Consider the following 21,140-nt stretch of genomic DNA (forward strand, 5'->3'; position numbering starts at 1 on the left):
TTGTTGCATCTATATTTAGAAGCCTGAGGCTCACTGTCTCAGCGAGCATTTTAAGAAGTCTCTTGTTGTTCACATGAGAGAAATATCAAACCAAGAATCCTCCTATCAGCATTGAGACCCTGCTGTCTATCGGACACCATGTGCTCTTGTTGTAGGCTTTCAATTTTCTTCGTATTTTACCCTGGCTCTTGTCTCTAATGTCCCTCCTTAGGTGGAATTTTTAGACACTGTCTTTAGATCACTTAATTCTGTTCCAAACACTTACCTCTGTCATGCCAACAACTCCAAATTTGTCTATTAGATTCCTGTTGGCTAAACCTCTTTCTCATTAATCCCTCACTAAAAGATTTCAAAACAAGTTGAAAGGATTCCTTTGACTGTATAGGGAAACAATTTCCTCCCCAATGGCAATGCCCAGTGCCTACTTCAAGTGGTTTGTGGACTTTGAAACTTTCTAAATGTATAATGTACTAAGATACAAAGATTACTACACATTACTAGAAAAATTAAGCCCTAGTATTTCCCTTTTTTCTTTATATGGCATCTACAATATTACCGTGTTCCCACATAATGGCTGACATATAATATATTCTCAGTGTATGATGAGGAAGGAAAGAGAAAGAAAGAATGAAAGAGGAATATGAGATGAAATATCTAATTGTCATCCAGAAGTGTTTTAGTCTTCTTTCACGTTTCAAAATCAGCTTCTTTGGCAAGATACTCTGTAAAATAATTATTCTAAGGTTAAAAAAAAATGGAAAACTCTGCATACTATAGCCTCTTCTTGGATATTCACAATGCACATAAGAATACTAAATAATAAAGGTGCTGGGAAGCTCTGCATCAGAGAAACATGTTTGATTTTGGTTTTCCCAGAGTATTTCATGGAATCCTTTTAGTATTATCTAGTCACATCCTACAGGACCAGTGTTCTTCAGAGCATAACTTAGCAAATGCAGCTTTAACTTAACCAGATATGATTCAGAGATTGCCAATCTGAATTGTTCCCATACAAAGAGCTTCTGAAACCATAGTTATCAACTACATGAATGCCTCTGAGACTGCTCCAAGAGCATCCTGATTAAAATATTCGCCCATGTGAAGCCACAAGAGTATGATTCTACTATACTACACATACTGTGCCTTCTAAACATGCTCTGAGACTGTGTAGGAGTGTGATTGAGTCTCAGTGGTTTACAACTAAAGAAGCAACAGGCAGTATGGCTGTAGTAATTGGGTGTATGATGGTCCACTCTGGAGGTCATTACAGATGAGTCAAATGATTGAGAGACACATTCATTTGTGTGTCATCTGATACTTGGGTTCAATTCCATTCTGTGTCACTAATTTAACACAGCAAAACAAAGCATCGATTACGATCTTCAAATTCAATTGGAGAGAGCCATGTTTAACAAGGGAGAAAGCAAGTGATTATTGAAACCAGAGTTTGTAGCTGGTCAATCAGCCAATGATAAAAGGAATCTGAACCTAGCCTACATGAAAAAGAAGGAAAACTTGGCTTGGTTGTGGCATCTTCCATGCCACTAAGCAGGAGGCAGAATGTGACCTCTCACACAGACAGATTTCTCTTTTTTTGTCACCAGATGGATACTCTACCTATTACTTCGGTGTAGAGATGCACTGACATCTAGTGGAGAACCACATTGTTGATATTTTAGCACAAATTATACAGGAGGAGTTACACAGTAATGGTATTTGAGAAAATTCAGTTCAAATAAAATTTAAAGCACAAATATAAATTATCTTTTTCTCATTGTTAAAGCCAGCTAGTTAAATTCACATTTAAGTTAATATTCTATTTTGAAGAATTTTTCCTAATAACAATACCAGCCCACTGTCTTGTGAAATACTGGTGCATAATTAGATGCCTACCAGAAAAAACAAGTTTATATGTAGGTAAAGACAGGTAATATAACACCAGAGACACCCAAAAGGTGGCATGGAATGCTATCCATTCTATATGATTTTGGAAAAGACATATTTTCAAACACACATGAATTAGTGAGTTCTAGACACCTGCCAGTAAGGAATTTGAGAATTTTTAAAATTTGGTCAAAAAATTGCAAAACTGAGCACAGCTGCCCCAGATGCTTCCCTGGTAGGGGAAAGAAGGGCATTTCAAGCCCAGAGAGAAGATTTGTGTGCCCAGTTTCCCTCGCCTCATGGATCAGGAGAGTCTGTGAAATAGATTTTATTTATCTAGTCTATTGAATGATATGTTGTAGAAAGTAATTAGTGTTAAGATGTGAGGAGAAAAACAGACATCTGTCTCTTCGACTTTTGGGTTGTGAACCAACTGAGAAATAGACTAAAGGAGTAAACCAGACAAAGATTTAAAAATATAAGAAGTTTTACACTTAGTAAAGCAGATTGGGGAATGCTGCACGATCTGTGACCAACATAGATCTTGCTAATATTTCCTTTTCCTACTGGATTAAATTTATGCTGATATAATTATAATACTTCTGTCTAGTTCTTGTATAGTTCCCATTTTTTCCAGAACTATGGATTACTCACAATTTCCTGTATCCGTCCTTCCCTAACACAGCATTAAGAAAAAATTACCCAAGACTTAGAAATAAGGTAAAGGGGAAGTAGAATGTCTTTTCAATGCCATACTAGAATTTTGTTTAATAGGCCTAAATAAATGATTATTTAATTTTTTAAGAGAACGTACCTGTATTTGACTTACAACTTATTATTTGAATAGAGCTCAACCTCTGTGAAGTTACATGTTAATTTGTAGAGCATTGTAGTGAGAGTTCTGTACTGTCCAATATACAAATGGACAGTAGCCAGACCATATATAAAAATAGAACTCTGACCCACAACCAGGAGGAACCAGCTCAGGAAACCAACCCATTATCTACAGTAACCAGCCCAGGAAGCCAGTCCACTATACGTCAGACTTGTAGGAAGGCAGACCACCATCTCTAGCAACAATCCAAGAAGCCAAACAACCCCTATAAACAATCAGCCCAAAATAGCTGAGACTGGATCAATCACTAACAGCTTTCCCAATTTTTATCCCTGCTTCCAACTTGGGACCAACCAGAGAAAGACAAATATACACCACTAATCAATCACACACAATGCCCTACTTCTAGTTAGCCCACCTACGGCTTCCCCATGCCAACAGCCTCCAACCAGGGCATACATGAAGCCTCCCATTTTTTCCACTGTAAAGCTTTCCTACTCTTCTGTCTGCCTTTGAGTCTCTTCCAAAATGCAAGTGATAGTGGCTGACTCCCTAGCTATAGCAAGCTCTGAACAATAATCTTTGCCTGTTTGGTTGGTCTTCATTTATTTCCATAGTCCAGTAGAAAAGAAGATCTCAAAGGTTAATGTTTTATTGCCCTGTAGAACATTAACCATTTTTGTATATAGCCTAGCAACCTTATTCTAACAATGTTTTTGCTGATGTCTAGAAACAACTGTCCCTCAGATGCTCTTGGAACCAGTTTTCCATCCTACTTGTTCCCTTGTTAATGAGCTGACTAAAATGTTGATATGTATTCATTCTACATTTACATGGGAATTATGTTTTTAACTTTTTGAAAATTACACACTGACAACAGAAAAGAAACAGAATGCCTGGAAACATCTAAGGAGAAATTCAAATCTATATTTTGTTGAAAGCTATATTAAAAGAGGAAACAGGATACTTATTAGGTCTACAGGAAGGATATCTTCAATTTGTTTTAACATTGTAAATAGCTGTTGTAGATATTTGTTGAAGAGATTGACCAAACTTATTCAGATCTTGGACTATTTGGAATTACATAATTCTGAGTGACTCAACTGCAAACATACTGGTCCATTTTTGCTGTGTAACTATCTCCCAAAATCACACTTTCAACAATACTTCTTTTTCTCACTCAAAGGTGTGTAAGTCAACTAGGGTGGCTCTGCTTTAGATGTGGATAGGGTTCAAGTCTGCTCCAGTTTACCTAAAGGTAATCTGGGACAAATTCTTCCCATGGTGACAACAAAAGAGCAGGAGAACAAGCTCAACCATGCAAGCAAACCTCATCTCATGTCACGCAAGCCACCTGGCTAAGCCCCAAGTTGGGGAGGCGGGAGAGGGAAGTATACTCCTCCTACAACGGGAAGCACGGCAAAGTCACATGTCAAAGATTGTGGATGTACACACTTCTAACAGGGAGGGAGTGATCAAATCTAACCTACAGCAAAGGCAAAACTGCAGAGGAAGAAAGAGCACTGTTGATCAGTTTTCAGAAGTGCTGGCATCCAGTCACGGACCAGATGTGGAAGATGGCAAGTGGGGATAATATTTCTCAGAGTGAAAGGCCCTGAACTGATGTAATCACAGATCTTGAAGACCCTCAGAGCTATTTGGCAGAGTAAAAGTCACAAATTCAAAAGTGATTAGCAGGTAAGTTTGAATGAAGCTTTAAGACTTGTGTCAGCCTCTGTCAGGTAAATCTCAAGATGTGTCAGAATAATTAGGCATTTGCCCTGTTATTGTGCTTCAGTTCCCAGAGGCACCAACTGAGCTGGAAGTAAACCACATCCTGCAAGAAAAGCCCGAGTTCTTGGGATTAGGGGACAAGTATATGCTGAATATACTAAATAAATACACTAAATAAAATTTCTGAAAATCCCATTATGCCATCAAATTCTAAGTAATGTTCATAAAACTGATGAAATTAAAGCTAAAGCCTAACATCACTGATATGCCTGTGTGTATATACACCCCACAGTCGTCAAGAATTATTGTCTATTAAAATGTCAATAGACCATTGATTGTGGTAGATAACTTATTAGGCTTAAATTTTATTTTTATGTAAATAAATTTGATCAAACTTTGAAAATGTTCTTACATAACTGAAAAAAAATCTGTATATCAACTATCAAAGAAGCTATGATCACCCCTATTCCCATGCAGCTTACCCAAATATCACGTCCACTTACATGGCCAACTGCTGAAAAACTTTAGATGTCTAGCAGAAAAATACTTCAGTTTGCCACCCACATTGCTTTTTTCACTCAGTATTATATTTGTGAGATTTTCTGTTAATACATGTGGTTTTAGTTCACTCATTTTCAGTGATATATTGCGTTCCATTGTCTGTGTATTCCATTTTTAAACTTCGTTTTTGTATTAACAGTTATTTTCAGTTATTACTTCAATTTGCGTCCCAAAATATACTTTTTCCTTACCTTGTCATCTATCCTTACGTGTATCCTAATGTCACGCCCTAAGAGACATTTGTCATGGTTGGAGTTTAGCCCCAAATTTTGTAAGCATATAGAAAGGGACCTGCTGGGGTGATCTGCTGTGTCTCCACAGCACCCCATTCATGACAGAGGCCAGGATTATTCTAGTAAGAGAAACATTCAAGATGCTCTAGTCTGGGCCAAGCTTGGCAGATCTTGACTAGCTTGCTCATGCATCTATGGTCAGTTAATGGGAGGCTGGCTGGTCTAGGATGGTCTCACTTACATTTCTGGAGGGACAGTGGCTTTTGGCTAGGGCATATGTCTCTCATCCTCCAACAGGCCCCAAAAGCAGGGCACCAAGATGGAACAGAAGCTTCCAAAGCCTTTTAAGTATAAGTATAGGCTCTGAACTGGCACAGCATCACCTTCTCTGTATTTTATTGGCAAAAACAAAACACACAGCCAGCTCGCATTCAGTGGCGATATTCTGGCTATTTCTATATAACAAACCACTTCAAAACTTAGTAGCTTAAAACAACAATTGTTTATTTCGCTCACAAATCTGCCATTTGGTCAGGGCTCTGTGGGGACAATTCATCTCTGCTCCACTAGATGTCAGCTGGGCAGCTCGACTGGGGCTGGAGGACCCGCTTCCAAGATGGCTCAGTCACATGGCTGGCAAATTCCTTTCCCTGTGAGACTCGCAGGGAGCAGATTAGTTTCCTCACAGCATGATGGCTGGGTACCAAGAGCAAGCAGCCCAAGGGACAGGAAAGGTAGCTGCTAGTTTCGTAAGGCTTGGCCCAGAAACTGGTACAGCACCACTTCTACAAAATTCCTTTTGCCAAGCACTTACTGCCCAGATTCAAGGGGAGGGAACATAGGCCTATCTTTCAATGGAAAGAGCGTCGTAGAATTTGGTGGCTATATTTTAAAACTGCCTTAAGCAGGCTCTAGATTTCACCCTTGGTGGGAAGGGTGATAACGCCACCTTGCAAAGGGCATGGATACTGGGAGAGGTGAAGAATGCAGCCATTTTCATAATCAATCACAGTGTGAGCAGAGGGAGGAGAGATTTGTGGTTCAATATTTCTTCTGCTTCTTTTACCTAAGCTATTATTTGTCTGAGCCTTATGTTAGCTATAACTTATCAAAAGGTAAATTTAGAAATGCTACTCTCATTGTTTAAATGGCATAGAGGATTTTATATGGAAAGGCTTTATAAGTGCCTCCCCTTTATTTTGAAATAAATGGTGGTACTTTAGCTCCCCTTGAAAGATGTGAAATCACGTTTTATTGATGGGATAACTATTATGCCACAATAGTGCAGGTAATCATCTTATTCCACTTGACGAGATGAACATAGCCATTTTTTGCACAGAAAAGAGTGATGTACTCAACTACAGCTGTGCAATCAATGTAAAATCTCTCATTCATATGAACTACAGTCATTGATTAGATGGGGACGGGAAACTTTGTAAGCTGTGCCCACCTTAAGTTGTCTTCAGGTTGTCTTCTCTGTCCCTTACAGACCACAAATGCAATGACCTAAAGGCCAGCAGAACAGAACTACCCACTGACTTTCCCCAATTCTATTTATACTCACGCACACATGGCTCCACAGGACACACCCACTTCTTTGGGGGGGGAATTCTAAACTGCATGCATCAATTACATTCCCAAATCCCTGTTTTTCTTTCCCAGCCAGCAACCTGATTTCAGGAAAAAGATCTGACCTCCTGGAATTCCAAAAAATAAAATATCTATAGCATCCACCTAGTACAGTTTGATAAACCTAGTCCATGCACTCCAAGCAAATACTACCTCCTAGGGAGTACTGAAGTGATGATAGCTGTGATCCATTGAGACATAGACTGAGGCACTTGGAATCAGTCTCCATATTATGTGCTTTTCAAGTACTTTCAGTGAGGACTTATTTGGCAACAAATAACAGAAAACCTTACATAGGTTTCTGTTTGGATGTTCCTATCTTGTGGTTTTCATCCTCGTGTTTGTCACTGAGATGTTGTGAGTTGGCTCTTTAGTTCTAGATTGAAGCTACTGTGATGTTCTTCCTACAGGAAGTCTGTTTGCGATTGCAGACAGCAAAGAGGAATCACAAGGAAGAAATGGAGAACCATTAAGTAGAGCCTGGAGATCTTGTTCACCTTGGTTAAGCTAATCCTGAAGACACTCTTAAAATATACCTCTCCCTGGCCTTTTAAATTACATGAGTCAATGCATTTCCTTTTTATTAAACAGATTGGGATTGAATTTCTTGTATTTTGGAACTGAAAGAATCTTAACTGATAAAACCCCACTTTGCAGCTGAGAAAATGTGCGGGTCTCCAGATCTATCTCTAAAAAAATTTACTGAAAATATTTGCTTTTTGCATTCACATAGCAAGAATTCATACAGGAAGAATTTGGAATGTGAGGAACTCTGGGACTGAATTTGTAGAAAACAGCAAAAGTAGTTTTAGAAGGGAATATATAGCCTTGAATGCTTATGATAGAAATACAGACTGAAATTTATTGAGCTAATCATTAGTGTAAGAACTTAGAAAGAAAATGAAGGATAACTCCAAATAAAGGAAGAGGAGGATGAAGAAAAGAGCAGAACTTTATGAAACAGAAATCAAAGATAAAATGCAGAGGATTAAAAAATCATAATGGAAATTTAAAAATAGTTACAGCTAAATTATAATGAAAATACTATCTGTCAAAACTTGAGAATTGAAACAAAATTGATACTTGGAAGGAAATTTATAGTTCTAAATGCTCATATTGGGAGAGAAACGCAGGAAGTTAATTTGCTGGATATCCTACTTAAGAATTTTTAAAAAAAAAACAACAAAACAAATCCAAAAAGTAGAAGGAAGAAAACGATAAAACAAGAACGGATCAAAGAACAGGATCAAAAAGCCAAAGATTGGGGGCCGGCCCGGTGGCGCAAGCGGTTAAGTGCGTGTGCTCTGCTGCGGAGGCCCCGACGCACCGCTTGTCAAGCCATGCTGTGGTGGCGTCCCATATAAAGTAGAGAGGATGGGCACGGATGTTAGCCCAGGGCCAGCCTTCCTCAGCAAAAGGAGGAGGATTGGCATGGATGTTAGCTCAGGGCTGATCGTCCTCATAAAAAAAAAAAATGTCCATCGATAGGAGAATAAGTAAATAAATTATGGAATATTCACACTAGTGAATATTTTATAACGTTACCAATTGAATGAACTACAGCTATAAATGGAATGGTTTATATCACAGGAATTATTCTTAGAAACATAATATTAAGAGAAAAAAGCAGAACTAGAAAGCTCAACACAGAATGATACTTTTATAGACACCTAAAAAAGCAAGCAAAAATATACACAATAGTACCTTTTATATAATCCCACAAACAAACAAATAAGCTCACATCCAACTATGATAATAGCATTTAACAAATAAGCAAAGAGTTTTATAAGCAAAATTCAAGATAATTGTTACCTCTGGAATGGGTGATGTGGCCGAGTGAGGGGATATGGAAGTACACACAGGCAGATTCTATAGTGTTGATAATATTCTAATTCTTACATTGGGTTGTGGTTACAGTGCAAATGTTTAATTTATTATTATGAATTGTAACTTACATATATGTTATAAATTTATTATTTTTTGTATATTAAATATTAGATAATTTTTATTTAAAATGAGAGAGAAAAATTATCTGGAAGTTGCATATTGAACCAGAGAGCTTCTGCAATAATGCTGGCTCCAGGACCGCGCAATCTCTTGTGCAATCCACACCAGAAAAATGAATCCTTCATTCCGTGCACCTTCCTCAGTTAGAGACAAAAAATGAGGTTGGAAAAGATGTTTAGCAAGCTAATTCACATCATTCTCCGTGCAGTCTATCATCATTATTGTTCAACATAGTATTAGAGATGCTACAGGATTGGGAAAGAAGAAAACAAGTAGTCCTTATTTGGAAATTATATGATCAATTACATAGAAAACTCAAAAGAATGAATGTGATGGTTAATTTTATGTGTCACATTGATTGGGCCATAGAATGTCCAGATATCTAGTTAAACATTTTTGGATGTATCTGTAAGGGTGTTTCTGGAAGAGATTAGCAGGTAAATTGCTGGACTGAGTAGAGCAGATTGCCCTCCTCAATATGAGTGGGCATCACCCAACTCATTGAGGGCCCAAATAGAACAAAAAGGTGGAAGAAAGTTGAATTCTCTCTTTCCTTCTGCCCAACTGAACTGAGACATGGGTCTTCTCCTGCCCCTGGACCAGGAATTACACCGTTGGCACTCCTTCTTCCAAGGCCCTTGGACTTGGACTAGTACTACACCACTGGTTTTCCTCAGTCTCCAGCTTGCAGACAGCAGATTGTAGGACTGCTCAGCCTCTATAATTATCTGAGCCAATTCCTTATAGTAAATCTCATTATATATATCCTAATCTCCTATCGGTTCTGTTTCTCTGGAGAACCCTGGCTAACAAAATGAACAAATTATTAGAACTGCCAAGTTAATTTCATCGCAAATGCCCTTGTACCTACCAGCTAGCTTCTACTAATAATATTCTACTGGAATTGCTTTATCACATATCTATCCATCTATCTTTATCCAACAACCCATCCTAGTTTGGGGATGCATTTCAAAGCAAATTGCAAACATCAGTGCACTTCCCCCCTTAATATGTTCATATGTATATCATTAACTAAAGTTTAATATTTCTTTCCAATTTTTTTCCTTTTGGGGTAAATTGTACATGAACACATTTTATGCATGCAATGAAATGCACATATCTTAAACGCACATGCACCGACTTTGACAAATGCATACACATTTGTAATCCAGACCTTTATCAAGATATAGAACACCACCCCTCCTAGTCAACCCCTGCCCCTCACCACAGCCACCACTGTTCTCATTTTTTCCCACCATAGAAAATATTGCCTGTTCTAAAACTTTATATGAACAGAACCATGCAATATATACTCCTTTGTATAAGGTTTCTTTCACTCAACATAATGTTCTCAGAATCATCTATGTTGTTGCCTGTGTCTCTAGTTGAATAGGATTCCATTGAACGGCTATACCATAGTTTACATCCATTCTCTTATTGATGTGGGCTGTTTCCAGTTTGGGGCTATTATGATTAAAACTGAATATTCTTATATAAGTCTTCTGTGAACATATGTTTCTTTTCTCTTGGGTAAAACATCTAAGAGGGAAATTGCTGTGCCATAGAGTCGTGTTTAGTTGAGTTTAGTTTTGTAAGAAAATCCCAAAATCTCAAATCTTTTCCAAAATGGTTATGCCATTTTACACTCCCACCAACAATTTGTGGTTGCTCCACATCCTTGCCAACATTTGTTATGATCAGTTATTTTAATTTTAGCCATTCTGGTGGGTGTGTAATGGTACCTCATTGTGGGTTTTATTTGAATTTCTCTGGTTAAGCGTTTTTCTGTGTGCTTATTGGGAATTCAATATCTTTTCAAACTTTTGCCCATTTTAAAGACTATTTATCATTTATTATCAAATTATTGGCATTCTTTGTATATCCTATATACAAGTCTTTTGTCAGATATTTATTTCATGAATATTTTCTCCCAGTCTGTGGCTCATCTATTAATTTTCTTATGGTTTCTTTGATGAACAAAATTTTTTTAGTTTGATTTTAGCTGTTTAATTGAGTTTTATGGTCCATTTTGAATTAATTTTTGTCCTCAGTAGTATTTTTGAGGGAGCTTGACAAACTGAATTTTAAATTTTACGAAAGAAATTTCCATAAAAGCCGAGACAAAATTTACAAATAAGTGCAAAGATGGCTGACTTACCCCACTAGCAAGCAAGATACAGTAACTATATTATTATTATATAAGATGTGTTACTAGCTCAAAAAGAGAAAAATAGATCAATGAAATATAGCAGAGAATACAGAAATAGGACCAAGGATGTATATGTGGATTTTCATATATATATGTGTGTGTGTATGTAGGTATACAACAGAGTTGACATCCCAAATTAGGGAGGATGTGATTGGATTATTTAGTAAATGTAGTTAAGAAAACTGTCTCACTAGTTGGAGAAAAATGAAGTTGAAACTCATATCACAACATATACAAAACTCCAAGTATATTAGAGACCTCAATTGAAAAGGTAAAACCACAAAGTTAAGAATAGAAGATACATAAAACTACCTCTGAGACCTTGGGATGGGAAAGGATTTCTTTTGCTTTTTTTCTTTTTTTTTTGGTGAGGAAGATCAGCCCTGAGCTAACATCTGTTGCCAATCCTCCTCTTTCTGCTGAGGAAGACTGGCCCTGGTCTAACATCCGTGCCCATCTTCCTCTACTTTATATGTGGGACACCTGCCACAGCATGGCTTGTTGAGCATTGCATAGGTCCGTGCCCGGGATCCAAACCTGCCACCCTGGGCCACCGAAGTGGAGCGCACGAACTTAACCACTACACCATTGGGCCAGCCCTGAAAGGATTTCTCATATAGGATCCGAAAAGTATAAACTGTAAGGGGGGAAATTGATCTGGCCACATCACAATTAGAGAATTTTCTCTAACAAAGAACACAAAATTGTCAGACAGGTGACAGACTGAGAGAAGATATTTGAGTCATTCATAACTCACAGATTAATATCTAGAGCTACTAAGGAATTTTTGAAAATCAGCAACAGAAAGGAAAGAACAATGGGCTAAGGACATGTGTCTTAGTTCAGGCTGCTCTAACAAAGTACTATCATTGACTGGGCAGATTCGAAACACAGGAATGTATTTCTCTCAGTCCCAGAGGCTGGAAATCTGAGATTAGGGTGCCAATATGGTTGGATTCTGAGGAGAGCCCTTTTCCAGATTGCAGACTGCAACTTCTCATTGTATCCTCACATGGTGGAAAGAGAGTAAGCTAGTTCTTTGGCCTTTTCTTGTACGACCACTAATCCCATTCATGAGGGCTATACACCCTCATGACCTAATTATCTCCCAAATGCTCCATCTCCGAATACCATCTCACTGGGGATTAGATTTCAACATATGAATTTGGGGGGGACACAAACATTCACTCCATAGTAATATGATTAGGAGCTTCAAAAACTAGGAAACACAAATGGCTCAGAGAAATATGAAGAGATACTCAATCTCACTATTAATTAGAGAAATGCTAAAAGAAAATAAGACTCAATTTTATGCCAATAATATTGACAATAATAGAAAGCTGAATAATATTTAATATATAGAGATGATGAGAAAAGGGAATCCTCAAAGACAGCTGATAGAAGCATTAACTAGTTCAGACAATATGATGAACGGTGTGGCATTATTCATTTCTTGTATATACTCCAGAGAACCTCTCATACAGACCCAAGGAGACAGGTGCAAGCATGTTTATTTCCTTGCGTTATTTGTGAAAGCAAGACTCATCTCTAGAAGACTGGATAAGTAAAATGTGACAAGTACATGTAATGAAATGCTATGAAAACCGTGCAATAGTCAGGAGCAGTAAATCAGATTTACTAAATGCACATAAATAGTTTTTAAAAACATAACATTAAGTGGAAGAAAACAAGAGAACTTGATTTATATCTCAGTTACACTTATGTAAATTTAAATAAACATATATAACACCATATACTTTCAAAGCTACACCAGTGTCTAAGTAAACGTATTGAAGAAGGACAGAAAGTTTATTTATTAAAAACGCCAGAGTGAGTGTCTAAGAGGTGAAATGGCATTGGAAGTGGGGATGAAAGGGACATAATGATGAAGTAAAATAAAAGAGAAGCCTTGTGCAGACTAAAGTGGATAGCATGTCAGCAACTGAAGTGTAGAATCAAACTCCTTTCTGAGCACTTGGGTCACACACACACACACACACACGCACACACACACACACATACACAATCATTCATTGGGTATGTTTTAAAACTACCTGTACGTCTATTGAACCCTCTGATTTCGCAGCTTTCATTTTATCATCTTAACCGAAAAGCTATCAGAGGAGACTGTCAAAATTTTGTTGAAATCACAGATTAGTATGAAATACCTTTGAGCTATCAAAACAGTAACCATATCCTTAAAAAGTTGTTGTTGTTGATATGACTGACTTGTTACCAGTGATCAAATTAGCTTGACAGGACTTAGACCAGTAATTGTCAAATTCTTCTCCACATTCCCATAAACTGAACACTTCCTGGTTATCTTCCAGAATTGTTTTAGACTTTTTACATTAATTTTATGTATGTAATTCCTGCTATCTCCCTTTTGAAAATCAGGTCATATTTTTCCAGCTCTAACGTTCTTGTGCCTCTCCCACTCTCCAAAAATGTTCAAAAATCAGAAAAATAACAGTAATCTTAAAATAATAAACATAAGATAAAACCCGCAAGTTCCATCAGGATTCTAGGCTGTAACCCATCTGAGCTGGTTTGGGTAAATGCATGTGAAGCAGCTTTGTGATTTTTTGCTAACTCATTAATATTTGATGCATTTTCATACTGAGTCATTGATTATTCACTAAAGGCCACAGACTTTGTAGAGGGCTTCAGTGATTTAGAACAATACGTAAAAATATAAACATAACATGGAGACAGAACTAGCAGCAGAATACGAGACTACTGATTTGATATTCAGCTGACTAAATTTAAAAGGGATTTACACGGTGATGTAGCGAATAAGAATCAGAGATGCAATTCTGGTTCCCAATTGGCCACTAATGACTTTCATCTGTAAAATGGCACACTATTTGTCAGGATCACATGAAATAATAAATGCGAAATATCCCTGTAAACTTCAGAGTAAAAAGGAAATGGATATTTTAATTTTTATTTCTAAAATTGTGTCCAAAGAAATAGAAGAGTGTATTAGCTAAAATGTTTTTAGTTACATGTAAGAAGCGACCCAATTCCACCTGGCCTAAGCCATAAAGAATTTATTAGCTCAATGGCTGGAAAAGCATAGCAGGAGAGTGGATGCGTGGGCTCAAATAGCATAGGCAGGGCCACTTTCTCTCCCTCTGTTTTTCAGCTCCAGCTCTCAACAGGTTCTCCACATTCACGGTCGCAAAGTAACTGCCTATAGCATCTAAGGCCGTATGTTTCCTGGACCAAATCTGGAAGTAGTTAAGTCTGCAGCCCTGAGAGTTTAAATAAAACCCCTGTAATTAAGTGTCTTTGGCTCTGATTAGCCTGACTTGGGACATGTGCCCACCCACTAACCATCACTGTGGCCAGGTACATGGGACATATTAATGGGATTACACTAATCAGGAATCACAGCCAAAGTGGCTGCTTTTCACAACTCCAGGGGGCAGAATTCATATATCTCCGAGAAAGGGATGCTGGAGAGCCAATCAATATCAGAGTACTGTGGGTCTCAGGGACAAAAGTTAACGTTTATAGTGGAAGTCCTTGAGCTAGGTATAGGACAGCCAGCCTCACTCACTGCAGGTCCAATCATGAGGAAAAATCCTAGATTTCACCCATTAATAATCTTCCTCGTCCCTCAACACTCCTCTCTCCAGATTCTTGTCTGGACTCCACCCCACCTTGATCTCTGATCTCAGAGACTAAAAAAGTCATCTACATCCATTATTTCCACTTCCCAAAACCCTCTCCCTTACCAGCTTACGATAGTGTGGCTTGCCCCTGACATTCTAGTGAAACCTTTCTAGCAAACATTGCGTGCCTTTCAGTCCTCATCTCTCATGACCATTTAGAATCATGGGATTTTACTGATGACTTCCTTCTTCTCTTCCTTTTTTTGGAGTCTGTGACCCAAATCATAATTTTCCTCCTGGCCTCCTGCTTACTTCAGTTTCCTTTACTGATTCCTCTGCTTTGCCCAATAAATGCTGATGTGTTTCTGGCCTCTCTTCATGTTCCTACTCTGTTATGATTCCAAGTTCTTGAGGACTTCAAGCACCACTTCTGTGTCGATGACTCTCATACATAAATCCATCCCAGCCCCCTTCATGTATTCAACTCCCCGCAGGCATCCGAAGTCAACATCCATAGATCCCTCAAACTCAAGCATTCAAAACAAAGTTTATTATTATTATCGTTCTATCCACCTCAGAATAAAAACAAACAGAAGCCTGTTTCTCTCTGGATAAATGGTAGTAAATGGTACTAAACCATACAGCCACCTAAGACGGAAACTTCAGCATTATCCTCAACTCCGCTCTCTCTCTCACCCTTCCATATCAGTCAGTGACGTAGCTCTCTCTAACATCCTGGCTCATGTCCCCTGGTGTGTCCCCTAATGTGTGCCCAAAGTATCATCCTAGATTAGTCCTCTCTTCCCCCAGGTGGCCTCTTTGCTTCCATTTTGTGCATCGTCTAAACACCTGATGCAAAGGAAATGAATATATAAAAAATCTGTCATATCCTCCCCTACTTAAAACCATTCTGTGGTTCTCCACTACATAACAGATAAACTAAATTTCATCTAAAAGGGATGCTATGTGATCTAGTGGACAGTATCTGCAACAACTTCATTTAAATCAGTGAATGAGATAAAGTAGTAGAGTGGGTTTGATCAAGATCCAGTGCCTCCCTAAACCTTATATCTACCCCAGCACTGTACATCTGCAGCAGCTTCTATCACTGCCTCATTTTTGCTCACAATAGTGTGGGAAGTAGGTTCTCATATTATCCCCATTTCATAGATAATGAAACCGAGGGACAGAGAGGTTAAGTAGCTTGCTGAAGATCACGTAGGTAGCAGAGCAGGCAAATAAATAAATTATGGTAGCCTAACACAAGAGTCTACTTTTCTAAGCGTCCATCCAAGGGACTGTATTCTCAATCTGGGCTCCATTAACCTGTTCAGAGATAGGCCACAAATTACGTTGAAATTATTGTACACATATATATATGTTTTGCCAGGGAGAGGATTCGTAGCTTTCCTAAGATTCGCAAAAGAATCCATAGCACAAACAAAATGGATAAAAAGAAGAAAAAACTCTGCTCTCTGACTGTAATTTCCAGGGGCTGTGCAGTGACTTCCAGAAATCTTTCTTGGGAGGCTTGGAAGGTTGTAGGACTTTGGAGCATTTTATGTTACCATAACCTGCTCATTTAAAAACCCATCACATCGATGAATTCTTGCCTGTATTTATTAAACTTCCTTCCAACAGGGTATGAACATGGTACTGGCAAGGCAAGAGGATGGTCTGTCCACAGAGTTGAGAGTGACAAGAGTCTCTCCAGCCCAAAGGTCAGGTGTGCAGTTGAACCTACAAGTGTGGGACAACAAGCTCACCTCCAACCAAGCACGCAAACAAAAAGATCAAGCCTGAACCACAAGAAGACCTTAATGTAATGCCATTGCTGAAGCCCGGTCATTTTTAGGGAAGGCTGAGTCACATTCAAATTCTCCCAGGTACAAGTGGCTTCAGTTGAGGCAGTCATCTTCTCTAAGCCTGGATATTTGCAAAGTGCCCTGACTGCCTTTGATTAATGACTCTCTCCATAAAGCCAGTCTTGGTGATGACATGACAAAGCTCCTCTGTCCTCGTGTGTTAACAGCATAGCGGGACCATTAGCTGTTGGCAAGTATCCCCAAACTGCTCTGAATATGTAGAAGAATTCTAACGAAATGTAGAGCATTCATCAAAAAGGAGCACAATAGATTTTTCAAAGCTCATGCTCAGTACTTTCACTTAACAAACACTATCCCTCTTTAAGAAATATAGGCATTTCCCACGCAAGGGGAAAAAATCCTTTTGAATTGTCTTCTTTATCTTTTCTGTATTTTTATGATTTTATGTTATGAACATGAGCTATTGTTTTAAGAGAAAATAATTCATTAACATTCTTTTTAAATTTTTCCAAAGTCAGATACTCTTGTGGTCCCCAAGGTAGTTCATTACCAGAATCAGCAAGGGAGATGTGTTAGAATGCAGACCTACTGAATCAGAATCTTTCTTGCTGGTGTCTAGAACCTGAGTAAGTGGTGTCCCAAAGTTCAGAAATTCAGAAGTCAAGGCCTATTGCTTACAATGGACACAGTTGATTGCCCACTCAATACATTTCCCATTTTTTCTTTCTTAATAGCATCCAGATTTTATTTGAATAGCTGTCTCTCTCCAGGCATTCCATATTTTTTTTCAGAATAAGCTCAACCCTCCCCTCCCTCCAACAGTGGTCCCTGGTTGGTTCAAATCAAGCATGGGTTCAAGGGTGGGCATGTGACCTATGCAGTCCAGTCAGGGTTTATCTCATGACTCAGTCAGAATGCTGGGACATAACCACTCCATATCTCACCAGAATTGAACAGGAGCCCCAAAATCCCAATGCCTATGGCAGCCATCTTTAAACCATGAGGGGAACCAGGCTTAGGAGGAAAAATGACTCCATGGAAGCCAGAGTGGGGAGATGGAAAGAAACTGAGACCTTGGTGCTACCATCAAGCTACTGAATCAACCAATCATGGAGCCTTCATTGCCTCTGGATGCCCAGGTACAGGAAACAATGAATCTTCTTCACTGAAAAGGCCAACTGAAATTAGATTTTCTGTTCCTTGCAACATGGTGTTCTAACTGGTGCACAATTCCTTACAGTTCTTGGTTTCAGCTACAACATCATGTATGAGCTGATTTAATTTAGTCCAGCACCTTTTGGAATACCAGGATCAAGCTCTAACTACCCTCATGGCAATCAAGTAACATTTAGTAAAAAGGAAAACATAAAAGAACCTGATGCAGTATACTTAATGACTTTCTCCCCATCATGACAATAGTCCTCTATAATATACCCTGGTCTCAGTGTCCCTCACCTCCAAAACTGTCTCCAGGCTCTACCTCAGCTCCTCTCTCAGATCAGCTGATCCTGCCTTGAGGCCTCCAGTTCTGTCCTGTGGTCTCTGACTTAGACTTTGCCTCTCTGCCCAGCCATTTTGAATTGACCCTCTATTGAGATAGTCTGAGTAATTTTTCAGTTTACTTTCACCGTAGACATTGGCTTTCAGATATGCTTAGTTCTCTCATTATCTGCCGGGAGCTAGTCCCGCCTCCCACAATGCCAGGATGGATGAACTGTGCGATGCACCCAGCGGTCTGATAGGGAGATGACTCATCTGGGCTGGGGATGCTAGAGGTGCAATGAATAGCAAGCATCAGTCTCTCTTGATAAATAAAATGAGATCACTGAGTTAGAGACTACTCTGAGATTTCTTCCCGTTTTCGTAGGCTAGAAACACAGCCCTTCCCCTTAAGGTGTTTACAAGCCTAGCACTGAGCAGGATCCTGGCGATCAGAGGACTTAGTAATCACCGTTTTTCAATAGCACTTTTCTAACAATTGAACATCATCAGACCCACTCCATGTTTGTTAGAAACAGGACACATGTTGCTTAGCATTTTTAGCCTTATTTTTCAGAATGTAAGACACATTTTACTAATACAACAAATGGTCTTTCAAGGCCTGCCCCATGGCGTAGTGGTTAAGTTCACATGCTCCACTTCAGCAGTCCAGGGTTCGGATCCTGGGCACAGAGCGACACACCACTCATCAAGCCTTGCTGTGGTGGCATCCCATACACAAAGTAGCAGAAGATTGGTGCAGATGTTAGCTCAGGGACCATCTTCCTCAAGCAAAAAGAGGAAGAGTGGTGACAGGTGTTAGCTCAGGGCCAATCTTCCTCACCAAAAAAACAAAAAAAAACGTCTTTCTAAAGTATGAAATCCCATAATACCACTCTCTTGGTTAATCCCAAAAGGAAAAATTCTTTGCATATCATAAAAGATCATTGGAGATTTATCCATTCTCTAACTCAGCAGCCCTATGTCTTACTACGTCTGTCTCAAATCCTACATTCCAAACCACCAACAGTTCCTGGATGTCACCATTTTAATTTGTCTTCATCTTTTATGTTTTCTCTAACCAGAATACCCTTAACCAATTTCTTCATCCAGTAGACATACTCATCATTCAAGACCTAGCTAAACTCTTACCTCCTTACTCAACTTTCTCTGATTTTTCTCCAAGTTGTTGCTGCAACTTCCGTGTAGAAAATGGACAGTGGAAGAGAGAGGGCAGAGAAGGGCTGCATTCCATTGAAAGCCCAGGAATTGTGCCAGTGATGCTGTCCAGTCAAAATGCTTTGACCAGTCAGATCCACAGCTTCTCTTTTGTAGAGGAGCCAGTTAGTAGGATGGACAGAAGGGTAGATGTCCCTCCCTGCACTATAGTCCCAAATTAGAATCGGGTCAGAAGTACCTAAAACCACTTAGAACTCTATATTACATATGTGCATGATATGTGTTGTACCAGTCTGTCAGCCCCTAATTCGAGTATGAAGTCTATGACAGCAGAAACAATGTCTTGTCCATAGCACATACTGCTATACTATATGTGCTACACTATACCATACTATACCATACTATTATACTATACTATAACACCTGCTATACTCTAAGGGCTTAAAGAATATTTTTTTATTAGAGTGAGTGAAGGACTGAATAAATGAATAATAGCCTTTACATTTAATCAAAGAATACCAAGTGTTGATGACAATGTGGAACAAATGGAACTCTGATTATTGGTGACAGTGTCAATTGGCACAATCACTTTGGAAAATTACTTGGCAGTTCTTCCTAAAACTAAGTATATAACCATAACCCAGCAATTCCACTCCTGAGTATATACCCATATATCCTGGAGAAATGGGTATACATGTCCACCAACAGACTTGTACAGGAATGCTTATAGAATCTTTATTCAAAACAGATAAAAATTGGAAATAACCCAATTGTCCATCAACAATAGAGTGAATAAATAATGGTATATTATAAGTAGCAGAATATGACTCAGCAAGAAAAAGAACCAACTATTGCTACCCAGGACAATATAGATGAATCTTACAAATTCAAGAAAGAGTAAAAAGCCAGACACAAAAGAATATATGCTATATGATTCCATTTATGAATTGAAGGGTAGCAGAAGCAGAATGTGCCACCCTAAAATATTCCTCTTTGTCATAAGGATTATTTTGAGTTGATTATTTTTGAGAAACTGCAGACACAGGAGAAGATCTGAAAACGTAGTGGAAACTATCCTTTGTAAGGGAAATTTACATTTATAAAGGAAATCTCCATTTGTAAGAGTGTCTTCCTAACCTGAAGAGAAGGACAACTCTAAATCACAAGAAACTCTTATCAATGGAGAAGGCACTGACTTAAATCTGTATAACAGAACTTACATTTGTTTACTGTGCTTTTCCTGGTAACCTTCCATAACTGGCCTCCCTTGCACATCTACACACAGATCTTGCTTTTGTCTTCAGCTAAAGATGATATTTAAGGTGATGACTTGGGCCATCTGCAGGGGTTACTCAGTTTCCTTGGGTATCTCCCAGGAACGAGGACTGGGGTATTGGAAATGTTTCACACTTACATGGGTGTGTGTACGTATATATCTATGTGTATGTGATATATTGTACTTATACACTCATATACATACATACATATATACATATGTGTAAAAATTCATGAAGTTATACATTTAAAGTTTTGTGTACTTTATATATAACTATATACATTTTTTAATGAATTGAAGGCATTCCAGACTGGTTTTATTTTTTGGTTAAACATAAGAGGATACAGTGAAAAATTATATCTGACAGAGCCAAAAGGCCAGAGTTGGAAGGAAAAATTCCCTTATTACACAGACAAGGACATAAAACCAAAGAGATTAGATTATCTAACCAGTGGTAACTTTTCTTGTTAGCCACAGAGCTAAGTCACTATCTTTTCATTACTCCATGCTTCTCAGTCTATACAAACTAAATAGTGGCATAAATGAGGAATGGAGAGATGGCAGTGTTGCTTATAAGAAACAAAAGGGACTTTCTCTACATCTCATCCTCCTCACTGTCCCTTTCCCATTTCTCATTCTTTTTTCCTTCCCTGACTTAATCCCATGCT

Source organism: Diceros bicornis, chromosome 2 (assembly GCF_020826845.1).
Source record: "Diceros bicornis minor isolate mBicDic1 chromosome 2, mDicBic1.mat.cur, whole genome shotgun sequence".
Lineage (NCBI taxonomy): Eukaryota > Metazoa > Chordata > Mammalia > Perissodactyla > Rhinocerotidae > Diceros > Diceros bicornis.